The 14,397-nt window shown below is 42.5% G+C and overlaps 1 protein-coding gene across 1 annotated transcript in view; it reads left to right on the forward strand.

Annotated features, from left to right (window-relative positions):
• The first annotated feature begins 6,546 nt into the window (after positions 1-6,546).
• The window catches only part of rgma (repulsive guidance molecule BMP co-receptor a), a 58,592-nt gene continuing 50,741 nt past the window's right edge, over positions 6,547-14,397 (forward strand). The window contains exon 1 of the mRNA XM_035791072.2: positions 6,547-6,792. The gene's annotated coding sequence lies outside the window, so the exon portion shown is untranslated. The remainder of the gene's footprint in view (positions 6,793-14,397) is intronic.

Below are 14,397 nucleotides of genomic sequence, written 5' to 3' on the forward strand. Positions count from 1 at the left end.
GGAGAAGTTTCGCTTTCCGGCATCTTCACAATAGGACTGTGCGAGGAGGTCCAGACAGAACTGGCATGTCGAGACGACAACGTCTCCTTGGACGCATTCATCGTGATGGCCATCCATTTGGATAACCTTCTTCGGGAGCGTCAGTACCCTCATTGCTTCTCTCCCTCCCTCAGTGACCACTCTGTATCAGAGCCTGGGCACATGGAGGTAGGGGTCACACGCCTCCCCACGGCTGAACGACGTAGATGGAAACAGCTGGGGCTCTGTCCCTATTTTGGTCAAGGAAAATACCAGCTTCAGCAGTGTCCAGTGCGTACCAACTCGGGATCCACAAGAGCAGAGAGACAGTCACGTGATCTTCTACCCCTTGGGGCAGGTGTGAGTATCCCATCTTCATAATTTTCTGCCAGATCCCTTTTTAGTGTCGATCACACTAGCTGGCTGTCCCTCGGGTACTGTTTCTACAGTGCTAGTGGATTCCGGTGCCGCAGGGAACTTTATTGACCATACACTTGCCTCTTCTCTTAATATAACATCATACCCACTCTCCGCTCCGTTTCCTGTCCAAGCCATTGATAATTGACCACTAGGATCCAGAACCATCACAGACACACGTCACCACACCACTCACCGTGGAGTCCATTCATCAGGAGAATATTCCCTTCCTCATCACTAGTCCACCAGCTGAAAAGATCATCCTCTGCCTCCCATGGCTCCAACGCCATAAGCCCACCATCTCATGGTCAAGGATGAAGATTACGGACTGGTCACCCGAATGGCGGAGGACCTGCTTCCCCGTTCCATCTCATGTCGTATCCCCTGTGGTCTGGGATGTAGATCTGGACATTCGCCAGGCTCTGAAGAGGGAACCCGCACTCACTACCTGTCCTCCTGAACGCATCTACATTCCCACGGGGATAAGGAAGCGGCAGTCGACCTGGGTACACACAGCTGTCGTTGCTGGGATAACCCATACTATTCAATCACCGAGAAGTATTGGTGGCCCACCATCACGCAGGATGTTATTTGTTACATCAAATCCTATTCTGTGTGTGGTCAAACTAAATCCCCACGGAAGCTCCTTCCCCTTCCCGTGCCTCAAAGTCCCTGGGCTCATCTGTCCATTGCTAACAAAGTCAACCTCCCCTCCTCTGACGGTTTCACCACCATTCTGGTGGTTGTGGACAGCACTACAGCCTTCCGGAGGACATCGTCTCCGACTGTGGGCCCCAATTTACATCACGGGTATGTAGGGAGTTTATGGAGAAACTGGGGGTCACTGTCAGCCTCACTTCCTTACCCTCAGTCCAATGGGCAGGTGGAGAGGACAAACCAGGAGCTGGGGTAGTTGGCCCGATTCCTTCCTTGGGCAGAATACACCCAGAATTCATCACGTAACTCCTCCACCTGGCTTACTCCCTTCCAGTGTGTCCTGGGTTATCAGCCGGCCGGAACCATTCACCCCTGCCGTGGAAGAATGGTTCCGGCGCGCAGAGGAGGTTTGGAGTGAAGCTCATGTGAGGCCCCAGCGTGCCATCCATCGCCAGAAGGAGCAGGCTTTCTACCAGGAAACTCCCACTCCGCCTGCCTGCAAGAAGCTAAGCCCCTGCTTTGTGGGGCCATTCAAGGTTCTCCGGAGGGTCAACGAGGTGACGTATAGGCTACTTTTTCCCAGGAACTACCGTATCTCACCTTCTTTTCATGTCTCCCTTCTCAGGCCGGTGTTTCCTGGTCCCCTGGCTGATGCTGTTCGCCATGACACCTCTCCTCCCCCCCTGGACATCGAGGGAAGTCCCGCCTATGCCGTCAGATCCCTACTGGACTACCAACGTCGTGGGGCTCAGCTCCAGTACTTGGTGGACTGGGAGGGGTACTGCCCAGAGGAGCTGTGTTCCGTTGGAGGAAATTTTGGATCCCAACATCATCCGTGATTTCCATCTTCGCCCGAACCGCTCCTCATCCTCGGAGCCATCCCTCTGGCCGGCTTTGTCCTGCGGCTGGAGACACGTGTCAGGGGGTGATGGGGGAGGGGTACTCTCACGTCTACTCCCACTCCTTCCCTCCGGCATTCGACGTCACCGGTTTACTAACCACCGGCCCTGCCAACCATCTTTGTGTGCACCTGGCACCCATCATTACGCATAACTGTGTCTCATCATGAGACACACCTGGACCCTATCACTTCACTGATTACCTCCCCTATATCTGTCACTTCCTTAGTTCCATTTCCCAGGCAGTATTGACTGTTTCATGTCTATACGCTACTCATGTTTCTTGTATTGTTCTATGTTCCGTTTTTTATCAAACTCACCACCTGCACTTGCTTTCCGACTCCCAGCGTATACGTTACAAGCTCAGTAATGATGGCAAAACAGCTGACCTCGCATAAGGGTGGTTGTGCACTTACGAAAAAGATTGCAGTTAGAGTACAGTGCAGTTATTCTGCAAAAACTGCATCCAAAATATCACAGTTGAGTGCAGTTACTGCACTTTTACTGCAGTTTCACAACTGAAATCCTTTTTTGAAAGGGTGAGGTAAATGCCAAATGAAGATATTAATTCAAATCAATATAATATTAATTCTGCAATGGTCATTCTTTCTCCCCCAAACAGACATTTAACTGAATGTGCACAGACATGCAACACAACTGGTTGACTGAGAAAAAATGTGAGCGGGAACTTCACCTGGGAATATTTCCCACAGTATTTATGTAACTGGGGCAAAATATTACAAGATCCATTTAATGAAACCAACTATATAAAACATCACAACACTTATACTCTGACGTCTCACAAGTGCACAATGTGTTTTTCATAATGTCTTTATCTGCCATCTTGACATTCCCTTTAGACCAGCGTTTCCAAAACCCCAAGGGGTGCAAGTTTTGATATTTACCCTAACACTACACAGCTGATTAAAATTATCCATGCTTGATGATTAGTTGATTATTTGACTCAGCTGTGTCGTGCTTGGGCAAAAACCAAAAGTGAGCCCCTTGGGGTCCCGTGTTCCGAGTTTGGGAAACCCTGCTTTAGACACATACATGATCACTATCTAGGGCAATAAATGCTAATTTCCTATAATCAATAACACAACACAGCAGTTTTAACTTCCAAATGAGGCTCTGTTGCCTGGATTGATTGGATCAATGTGAATGATGTCTCATTCCGCTGAATATCATAATCATGGCATTCTGAGAACAAAAGTCTCTAGAGAGGAAGTTGACACAAATACAATCGCACAGGGGTGGGGAATTTGTTTAATTTCAATCTGCTTCGGTTAATTTGCTGAATCTACTCAAGCGGATCCTGAAATGTTTCCTTGCAAATCAGGCTTTGGGCTTCAAATGTAGAGACAAAAATGTAAATGATATTTGTTGCAGTAAGCGCTGGCTGCCTGTCAGTCTGCCTGTATTACAGGTTGGTTGGGTTATCTATTGTAATGTATTTAACCAGCTTTTCTCCACGATCCTACCCTTGAGTATGCAGGAGTACTTTCAGAAAATGAGTAGGATTTATACCACCTCAAGCTGGGTTTCAGACTACGACAAATATCTAAATTGCTTAATGTTTGATGCTCACTGCAGCACTCGGAAAAAACAGCATGTCAGAACTAAAGATAACAGAGAGAAGATGCCAAGAAAGACTTTTGGTTACCTCAGAAATACTAATGTAGGCTAGCCAGGATAAGCTTTTCTGAATTAGTACAACGTAGGGAGTACTTTGTGTGTTTTGGGATATCACTTTAATTAATGCTGATGGTAAAAGGGACAGCTGGGATGGCAATAGAGAAGCCAGTCACAGGTGTTGTTTGGGGCAGATGGGGGATTTGGGGAGTGTTTGACAGAAAAGGCCATGTGTAGAAATGAGCTGACAGGTGGTTGGCCTGATCCTTCATGTGTCAGGCTGCCAGGGTGGTTTTGCCTTGGGGAGCATCAGGGAAACACTGCTACACTAATGAAAAAGGCACTAGCTGAATTTACAACTTCCAATATTATAACGTAGAAATAGAAATGCTCTCCATCCTAGCTTTAGCACCCTCACACTACCACAAAAGACAAGCACTAGAGCCTCCGTACTCAACTGGCGGACCGCGGACCGGATCTGAACCCAGAACAGGGTCAATACACACTGCAGGTTTTTTTTTTCTTCTTTTTTTTCTTTTTACATGTATCGAGCTTTGACCTCTTGTATCATATAAACACACAGAAGACATGGTAGAATACATTTTATCATTTTATCTCCGCCAACAAGAGGGCTGTGAACAGTTGGGGGTTGCATGAGTTGCGAGGTGGGGGTTTGTTACAACACCGATAAATTACATTATCCATGAGGACCTTTGCCACCTCGGATATTTGTGTGACCGGTCCTTCTCATAATAGTACTTGAGTACCCCTGTACTAGAGTCAGCTCATTTACAAGCAGCTACCTCTTTCAAGGATGAGACCCATTAAATGTGAGCAGCATACCACCCTGCATCCCACTGCTGGCTTGCCTCTGAAGCTAAGCAGGGTTGTTCCTGGATGGGAGACCAGATGCAGCTGGAAGTGGTGTTGAAGGGCCAGTAGGAGACACTCTTTCCTCTGGTGTATAAAAATATACCAATGCCACAGGGCATTGATTGGGGACATTGCCCTGTTTAGGGTGCCATCTTTTGGATGGAATGTTAAACAGGTGTCCTGACTATGTGGTCACTAAAGATCCCATGGCACTTATCATAAGAGTAGGGGTATTAACCCCGATGTCCTGGATAAATTCCCAATCTGACCATCATGGTCTACTAATCATCCTCAGCTTCCAATTGGCTCTTTCATCCCCCTGTAACTATTCCCCAGGTCATTGCTGTAAATGAGAACGTGTTCTCAGTCAACTTACCTGGTAAAATAAGGGTTAAATAAAAAAATATAATTGTCCTTCCTGTACCTCTCACAATATGACAGCTACTCCAGCAGATTATCTCAGTAGTGATATACTGCTCTAACGACAGGAGAGAAGGTGAGTAAATACTGCTTTTGTGGTCTTATGAGAAGAACGATAGTTTCAAGAATAACACAAATCTTGGTACAAACTCAAGAGACACCAAGGCTTTTGAGTGACTGATTGCTCCTCTCATCTCTGCATTATATGTTCCAGTAGGAACATTCAAAGTTTCGTCAGCATCTTATATGGCTCTATCCCTGCCTTCCCTCGACATATCAGAGAGCCAACACATCTTAGTGGCTGTTCTGTATGCCTGAATAAGTCATTCACTGTGATTTTTTCATTTGTATATACTGTCATGTCTTTTATCAATATCTTAACCCATAAAATGTTACTGTGGAACAAATGCTGTAGTTAACAACCTCAACCCAGCTATGACAAATAGTCTGCTCATGTTTTCCCTATCTCCACCTTAGCTTTAGGTGTTGAAGTGGAAGGACTGCAGGTATTTTATGTCTGCATCAGCTTTTTTATTGTTTCCAGGAAGTAGAGGGACAGACACCCCCAGGTGCAAGCGTGTCAGCACACAGGTTGAGGAGGGAGACAAAAACACACATAAAGGGAGGCTGACTGATGAGTGATGACTTCTACAGCCAAACTTTGCAAGTTGGTGAGTATGTAAAATATTCAGGCTAATTCTAAGCCTGCAAAGAAAAGTGCAGCTTTTACTGTATCTGTTGACTAAATGATTGTTTTGGTCACCATACATGCAGTATATTATAATGACATGTTCAGAAAGGTTATTTAGACCAAGAAAGTTAACATGTTAATGTAGGCTACGTTAATTGTTTCTCCAACAGTATCAGCCCTTCTCACACAACATACTGTATGTCAAAACACCTACAAATACACACAATGCAAGAACTGATAACCCTCCCAACAGTAGCCCACATACAAGTGTGTGGACTACTTCAACCGCCACCCCTCCCCCAGAAGCACAATATCCCCCCGAACCAGACATGATTCACTAGTCAAGCCAAAGTCCATCCCCCCATATTAGCATAATCAGTCTGCTTTCTCCAATCATATCACACATGGATAATATCATTGCCTATAACTAGCTTTTCAGGCACTGCCATACATGCACATGTATTGATTGTTCTCTCTCCTTCCCTCTTACCCAGTGTAAGGGAAAGATGACAGTAGGCTACACTGGCACAACCGTCAAAGGAGTAAAGACACTAATATTGACAGAAAGTGTGTGATCTCTACACCTAAACTGTGTAGGAGAAACTACTTTGATGTTTTTTAACCAAGCCTGCAGAGGTCTCTCTTTTTTTCACTCCTTTTCCGTCCATTGTAAAGGCTCCCATACATGCCATGCAGGTCTGCTGCTGCGCCTGATGCACTACAGATGCGCCTGATGCACTACAGATGCAGCAGACAGAGGTCACGGGTAAGACCAAGCCCACACCTTTAAGGCTTTTGCTGTTTCCATTGGTTCAAACCTGTTACTCACCCAGGTGAGTCAAATGTGTTATGGAATAGGTTAGGTAGGTTAGTGTTATCATAATTACACACTACACTACACTTTAATACTCCAGGTGGTAGCACCAACCGGGTCAGGTTATGCTCTGCCAGGAAGCCTTGATGATTACTCAGGTGTTGGCTATCAGATTGATTGTGAATCAGAGAGAGGTGTCTGAAAGCCTCAGCTGGCATTTGTCTGTTTTTGGCTTAGTTAACTTCTCTAGTTTAGGCATGCTTCTTTTTAGTTATTTTTGTATACATTTATTTTGTTCACCTTGAACAACGATAACCCACTTGCGCTAGCTGACGCAGAAGTCAAGGCGGAGCTAGCCCTGGACCCAGGTAAGGTCGCTGTGCCATGGGTACATGCATCCAACACGGTCCACATACCCTGACTTCTGCACACACCTAGTCAGGTTACAGACCAGTTAGCTAGGCCTAAGACCCCAAGATGAGTGCAACAATATTAGCTGGCTTGTTAATTGGTTTTGTAACAAATGCCCTGATGCATCCAGTCATAATACACAATGGCGGCAGGGTTGCCTAGTGGTTAGAGTGTTGGACTAGTAATCAAAAGGTTGCAAGTTCAAACCCCTGAGCTGACAAGGTACAAATCTGCTGTTCTGCCCCTGAACAGGCAGTTAACCCACTGTTCCTAGGCTGTCATTGAAAATAAGAATTTGTTCTTAACTGACTTGCCTGGTTAAATAAAAAAAATACTCTAAAAACAAAAGGGGTGAAAGTGAAATATATTACTCGGTATACAGTATATGCCTGAGCTGGTTATGACTTTATGTGACAATTCATTTTAGGCATTGTGATGTGTGCTGATGTATTCCAACTCCCACCCCTTCTACCAGTATTACCTTACCTCCATGTTGTTCTATCCTCATTGTAACCGAAGATTCCTTACTTGCCACAATATTGCCGCTGTACAAAATGTTGTGCATGCTGGGGCTTGCTTTTTTAGTCTGCCATTCTGCCATATACAAAGGCAGTGCTCATCCCAGTTTTGTGTTCAGGATTAAGAGAGCAGATATGCTGAAGCCACATCGAGTGCCACGTTCAAATTATTGCTTCCGTTTCCCACACTCACATTTACAGGTAAAGCTTTAGAATTGTGTAAGTGTCTGAATTTATGACACTCACTCAGATATTCCCACCTGGAGCTATAAAAGTTATCTTAAATTGAGCTACAGCAGCCATGTTTCCGAGATTAGAAATGCAGGTAAAATATTGTGCAAAAAGTGATATGTGAAATACTCATTGGGTCTGTATTGAAGCAGTTTGGGTTTAACAGTATATTAAGGGGTTTATCAGTATACTCACAGAGCAGAGCAATTCCAGGTGGTTCTCCCTGTTCTCCAGGTAAAGCACGGTGCAGGCTGCCAGGTCCAATCACTGCTAAACACTCCTGCCACAACCCAGAAAGTGAAAGCCCAGCAATAAAGACAGCTGGGCTGCATTAATGGCTTGCTCCCTCCATGTTTCTGAAGGAGCAACTTGTTGAAGTTTGCAGCTCACAACAAGGTTATCTTTTAGCTCTTGCACCAAACCTCTACAGCCACAGTTTCTGGCCCAGGTTTAGATTGGGGGAGAGCCTGTGGAAATGAGTAATTTCCCAGTTTTGACACAAAGGCTCTCTGTCTCCATCTTGGCTTATTGGGGGTCAAGCAAGACATGTCCAGCATGAAAGATTCACAGACCAGCTACTAATTAAAAAGTAATTGCAACATACACCTGTTTTCTTTCCTCAACTGACATTCAACGTGTGGATTTGATGTACTCCTGAGAAAACAAACAATTCATAAAAGCAGATTCAACCTATTGAGCTTAACCATGGCATGAAACCACTGCTGGGGGAGGGAGAACATAACTGTTGTTTTTGCAGAACACAACTGTCATTTTAATGAATGTGGTTCAATGTGAATAAGACAAATATACTTTTCTCTCAAAAGTCTTTGCTTTGCTTTCAGTTTTGTTGTTGAAAGAAATGAGAATACCCATGAGTGAGGAAGGTGTCAGCTGCTCTGAAGGTAGAAACAGGGCCTGCCTGTGCCCATCTCTGGGTCCAACTCCCTCTTCATCCCTCTTCCTCCTGCCTGTCTGTATCCATCTCACTCTTTCCTCACTCTTAATACCTCTTTTTATTTGAGCTGTTTGCCGATGTGGTTCCAATTTGATGCATTTAAAGAATGTATTTTCTTCTCTCCATTGTGCAGAAACTACACAGGTTGACAGTTGCCTCATTGAAACTGGGGTATTCACTTTATTAGCCTGCTATATTGTGTCAAATGATTTGCAGGTGCAAAAATGACTTGGCAATTGAATGAGAAGGGATGAATGTGTGTGTGTGTGCGCGTATTTATAACAGGGGTTGGAACCGGTTCAGGGAACAGAACCGAAAATGACAAACATTTTCAAGGATCAGAAAAGGAACCTGGAATGAATGTGATCCATACTGTTTTGGAACAGAAACTTTTTTTTCCCGAAGCATGGGAACTGGTTAATAACATTATTTTACGTTCCAGGCATTGTTTTCCTTTTAATTCCACAGCAAAATGCAACAAAACACCTATGCTAAGCCCTCTCTGGTCATCATAAACTTATTCCAGTGTCTGCCTGCAAGCTGAACATTGTTGCCTATGCGTCTTTAGGCTACCTCCCACTGTCCCCTCTTTGGCATAGGCTACTGTACTCATGTTACAAGCTTGATTTTTATTAACTAGAGAACAATGGATTAACTTTTTCAGTGCAAGTTAAGAAAACTATAGGCCTAGATTTTATGTTGGATTTATCAACTGCAAAAATATGTTTTTAATTCTGGTGCCGCTCTGCACACACAAGCTTGTTAGCTAGTTAGCTCAAAGAACATTCAAAGTTCCTCCATTCAAGCCGCTCCTCCTAAGTATAATTCTGTGGACCTAGTTCATATAATGCATGTCATAACAAGATGCCCAGTGCTTCGATCCTCTCTCACCCTCTCCCCACCCGCAACATTTCAGTCGCATCTTGCGTCATAGGCTACACTTGTCTGTCCATCACGCATGTAAGCAACAAGCCTGCTCTATCCACACTGATTTGAAGCTATTTAATGAGCTAAATCTAAAAAAAAAATATTTCACAGGTTAAAAAAGGAATCATCTAAACCAGTACTCTCTTGGGGGTTCGAACTGGTTCACATCTTTTTTTTTTTGCTGGTTGGAACTCTGGAACGAAAGGGTTAAATAATAGTGGGGGGGGTTCAGAACAAAACGATTGGAAAATGATTTTGGTTCCAACCCATGATTTATAAATAATCCAATTTCAAGAGAGATGATCCCAAAACAGAGGTAATCATGTCTGTGCAGGTTACCCACATGAAAAGTACTATAACATGGTCTAAATACTGTAGCATTACTATATTTATACACTACACTATTCACTGTAGCGTTTTTTTTTTACTGTAGTATACTATAGTATTTATGTATTATTTTACTGTAGTATACTATAGTATTTATGTTTTTGTTTTTTTCAGAAATGACCGTATACGCTGCAGTGTTTTTGCAGACGTGACTGTAGTATATTGTAACACCTGCCGTCAAGGGTTAGCTAAAAGATGACGCCAGTTACTTGAGGGGAACACTTCAACCAGAACATAGTACACACAGGTTCATGACAGGCCACCTATTGAGTTAGGTGAGTTCTGAGCAATGCAATCGACCAGACAACACCTTAGCAAAAATATACAATTTAGAACAATTGTAACATCTAAATGTTAGACACAGGTTCTAGGCCAAATGAAGGTAAACAGTACAGAGGCAGATGTAAAGAACAAGCTAAGTTTATCTAATCAATAAGACACGCAAGGGTGTGGTATATGGTCAATATAACACAGCTAAGGGCTGTTCTTATTTACGCCACAATGCGGTATATTGGCCATATACCATAAACCCCAGAGGTGCCTTATTGCTATTATCAACTGGTAACCAACGTAATTAGACGAGTAAAAAGTAATTTGTCATACCCGTGGTATACCACGGCTTTCAGCCAATCAGTATTCAGAGCTCGAGACACCCAGGTTTTACTAAAGTGAGGATTATGTTTGTTTGTTTGACACTGATAAATAACACATTAACAAGAGTTCACCAAAATGACTTAATCTGTTACCTCCAATATAGCTTTCTGAAATACAATGCTTTCACAGAGATTCAGCTGACCAAGTTCATTCGATGACCAAAAACAGTGGCCAAACAATACTTTACTTATGGTGAAAACAAATGGTTAACCATTGCATTTACATAAACAATAGATATTTTTTAAATGCAAATTACTTTACAAAGACTGTAACCTTATTGGAGTGCGCTGCAAATAAACGGCCTGGACCTCAAACCAGAAAAGCCTCTTCACACAAACCTTCTGAAAATAAAAGTACATTGTTGTCCACAAAAACATTAGTGCATACTACAAAAATGTCTGCAAAAACACTACAGTGACTACCACAGTAAAGTTCGCAAAAACACTACAGTGAATACTGTGTATATAAATATTGTAATACTCCAGTATTTAGACCAAATTATACAATAGTATATTTAGACCAAATTATACAATGGTATTTATTTCATGTGGGTTAGCTGTACATGTGTAACATGTTTGAACTAGGACCACAATGTTGTTTTTTTGTGTGTTGTATCCACGGGTGGTTGTATTGTGTTTTTTAAATAGTCAAATAAAATCAATCAATCAAGGGATAATAGTGTGGAGTATAGTATACTACAGAATTCTATAGTAAACACTGCACAATCGAGGGGGAACCTCAGAGGAAATCCCCAGCGTGAGCTTCCCAAGGACAGCACGTTCAAAACAGCATCTACAAAGCTAGCAGTAAAGCCAGCTAGCAGTCCAATCGATCAAAAAAATATATAAAATAAGCACTACATGATCAAGGGATACTACAGTGTGTAGTATAGTATTCTACAGTATACAACAATAATCTAAAGTAAGTACTACACATGACCAAGGGGTAGTACAGTGTATAGTATACTGCAAAAGTCTGTAGTAAGCACTACGAGATCAAGGGATACTAGTGTGGAGTACCGGATTCTACAGTTTACTACAGAATTCTACATATTTCTGTAGTAAGTACTATAGTATTTTATAGTAAACTGTAGTATTTCTTATGTGGGTAGGACTGGAAATATTTACCACTTGATGCAAGAATGGGACAGAACTTTCAACACTTAATATTTTCTCATTAGGTTTGCATTGGTAAAGGTTGATTGGTTAAATATGTTACAAGCAACTGCATGCACTGTAGCACAGAGAGTGCAAACAATACTGCTAAGAGCAGAGAGGCATTCCTCAATAGCTCACTCAGCATCTTTTTCTGTTTTAATACAAGAAAAACTGCCAACACCTTTATTCAATATTGATATAGATGCAACAAGAGGCAAGTATGGGCAGATACCCTGAGAGTGTCTCTAGCTGTAGAATTCTTGGCTGTGTGATCTGAAAGGAATTGAGACTCTTATTTAAAACTGCTGTGTGATGTCCAATTTCCTCTGTGTGGACTGTACTGACTGAAAGCTCAGGATTTATTTTCAGAGCTCGACACAGTGATATTGGCACTAGTGCAAATGTATCATCAATATAATTGTACACACACATGAACACACTCAGATGTATGCACACTAAAATGCACACACACATATGCACACAAAATCAATACAGCTGTATTGCTCTCAAACGGTTTGGATTCCAACATTACCCTGTCAACTCTCGCTCTCTCTTCCTGTTGGCTTTGTCTGTATTCATCCATCTATCTGTCTTGGTATGCCCTCTGCATGTGTGTCCATCAGCTGAGATGTGTTTGAGCATTCCTTCTTCTGTTAGTGGTGTTTGGGAGAGGGACAGCCAGACGTTCAGACAAATGGGGTAAACATGGGTCTTGGAAGAAGAAATGTTGAGTTTAGATCTTGTCGCTGGACTGCTGAAATAATTTTATTGACGGCTGATTGCTGGTGCAGATCACCTTACTGTAGAGAAGAGACTGATAGCAGGAGGAAAGTAAATGAACATGTGTTAGCCATCTGGAGAACTCACCCAAAACACGATGCATCCTCTGAGATCAGACAAAGGAGTCATTTTACTTTTTGAAAAGCTTTGCTCTGTTTCTGTATTCTTGATTACATATGAATTTCCAAGCTGTTGTTTTCCTTTTGAGTTGCTATACTGTACAGTCTCACTGGAACACACATTAGTTACACAATATTATTCCTCTTGTTCTACAATGCTTACAGGCTAAATGAGTTACATAGCTGTTTAGACTGGCAATCTCTATTGGGTCATAGGAAACTAATGATAGCCAAACACTTGTATTTGTTTTAAAAAATGGCACTTCATCCAATAAGAGGTATGTCATAATGTCCCTTTTTTATTGGCCAAGAGGTTGTCTATCCCACACTTTACTTTGATTGGATGCAGAAAGGAATCTGAGGGATATTGAGTATTGTTTCCAATTGAACTGGCAGAGAGACAGACTTTTTCCAGTATTCCAGTTTACCATTCCCTTGCACACATTGCACTTATAAAAGTAACTCCCATATCACTCAAGGGAAAACAAAAGCATGCACACATCTGCTAATGTAATTTGAGTTGTATTTTACCAGGGATGGCCCCTTTTGGAGTTAAATAAATGTTTTTACCAGCCAAGTATAAAACTACAGATATTAACACACACACACACACACACACACACACACACACACACACACACACACACACACACACACACACACACACACACACACACACACACACAATGCAGGTCCCTCTTACTTGGGCACATTGCACATGGAACAGGAGGAAAATGAAAGATGACATGTCAACACTTTATTTTTCAGTATACAGTCAGACAGATGGAGACGGGTGAGATTGGGTATCTGGTGTCTTCATATACCATGTTTAATTAAAGTTCCTGATGAGAGGACTAGACTGCATGTTGAGACAAGGAAGATAATGGCAGTGCGGCCTAAAGGCAACTATGACTCACTGGTATTATTTTGGCATTGGGAGTTATGCTGGGCTTCAGTCTCCCAACTATTGGCTGAGAGTTTTGTACTGAGGGCCTGTCTGTATCAGGTGCTGCTGCTCTGCTACAGTGTCTCAGAGACATATCAAAGACATCAGGTTTCATCATCATTCCTCTGCATCACCAAAAATAGGATGCAGTCCATGCCCCTCCTGTCAATGTTTGGGCTGGTGTCAGCCATAGAGTTTTGTAAACCTACAACCTACCAGGATTTTTTTCTTAAAAGGCCCAGTCAAAAAAAAGTGATTTTCCTGTGCTTTATATACATTTCCACACTGAGGTTGGAATAATACTGGGAAATTGTGAAAATTATGATAACGCCCTTTTAGTGTGTGAGTAGTTTGAAATTTCAGCCTGTTTCGTGGGATGGAGTTTTGTTCTGCCTGGTGACTAAAATAGTTAATAGACCGATAAGAAAGAGTTGCAAACCTCTCTACCAATAACAGTTCGTTTTCAGTTTTCCCCTACCCACTCAGACCACTCACCAGACAAGTTCTAGCAAAATTATGGCTTGAGAAATTGCTCTTTGCTAAGATATTTTTATTTCTTATTGACATTCTTCATTGAAAACAATCACAGTAAGATACTTAATTGTTACCCAGAAATTATTTGGTATTGAGAACTGCTGAATTGGACCTTTAAAAAAAAAAAATTGTTTTTAACATTGGCCGGCAGGGTAGCCTAGTGGTTAGAGTGTTGGACTAGTAACTGGAAGGTTGCAAGTTCAACCCCCCAAGCTGACAAGGTACAAATCTGTCGTTCTGCCCCTGAACAGGCAGTTAACCCACTGTCCCTAGGCCGTCATTGAAAATAAGAATTTGTTCTTAACTGACTTGCCTGGTTAAATAAAGGTAAAATAAAACATTACACGCAGTCAG

Source organism: Oncorhynchus keta, chromosome 17 (assembly GCF_023373465.1).
Source record: "Oncorhynchus keta strain PuntledgeMale-10-30-2019 chromosome 17, Oket_V2, whole genome shotgun sequence".
Classification (NCBI taxonomy): domain Eukaryota; kingdom Metazoa; phylum Chordata; class Actinopteri; order Salmoniformes; family Salmonidae; genus Oncorhynchus; species Oncorhynchus keta.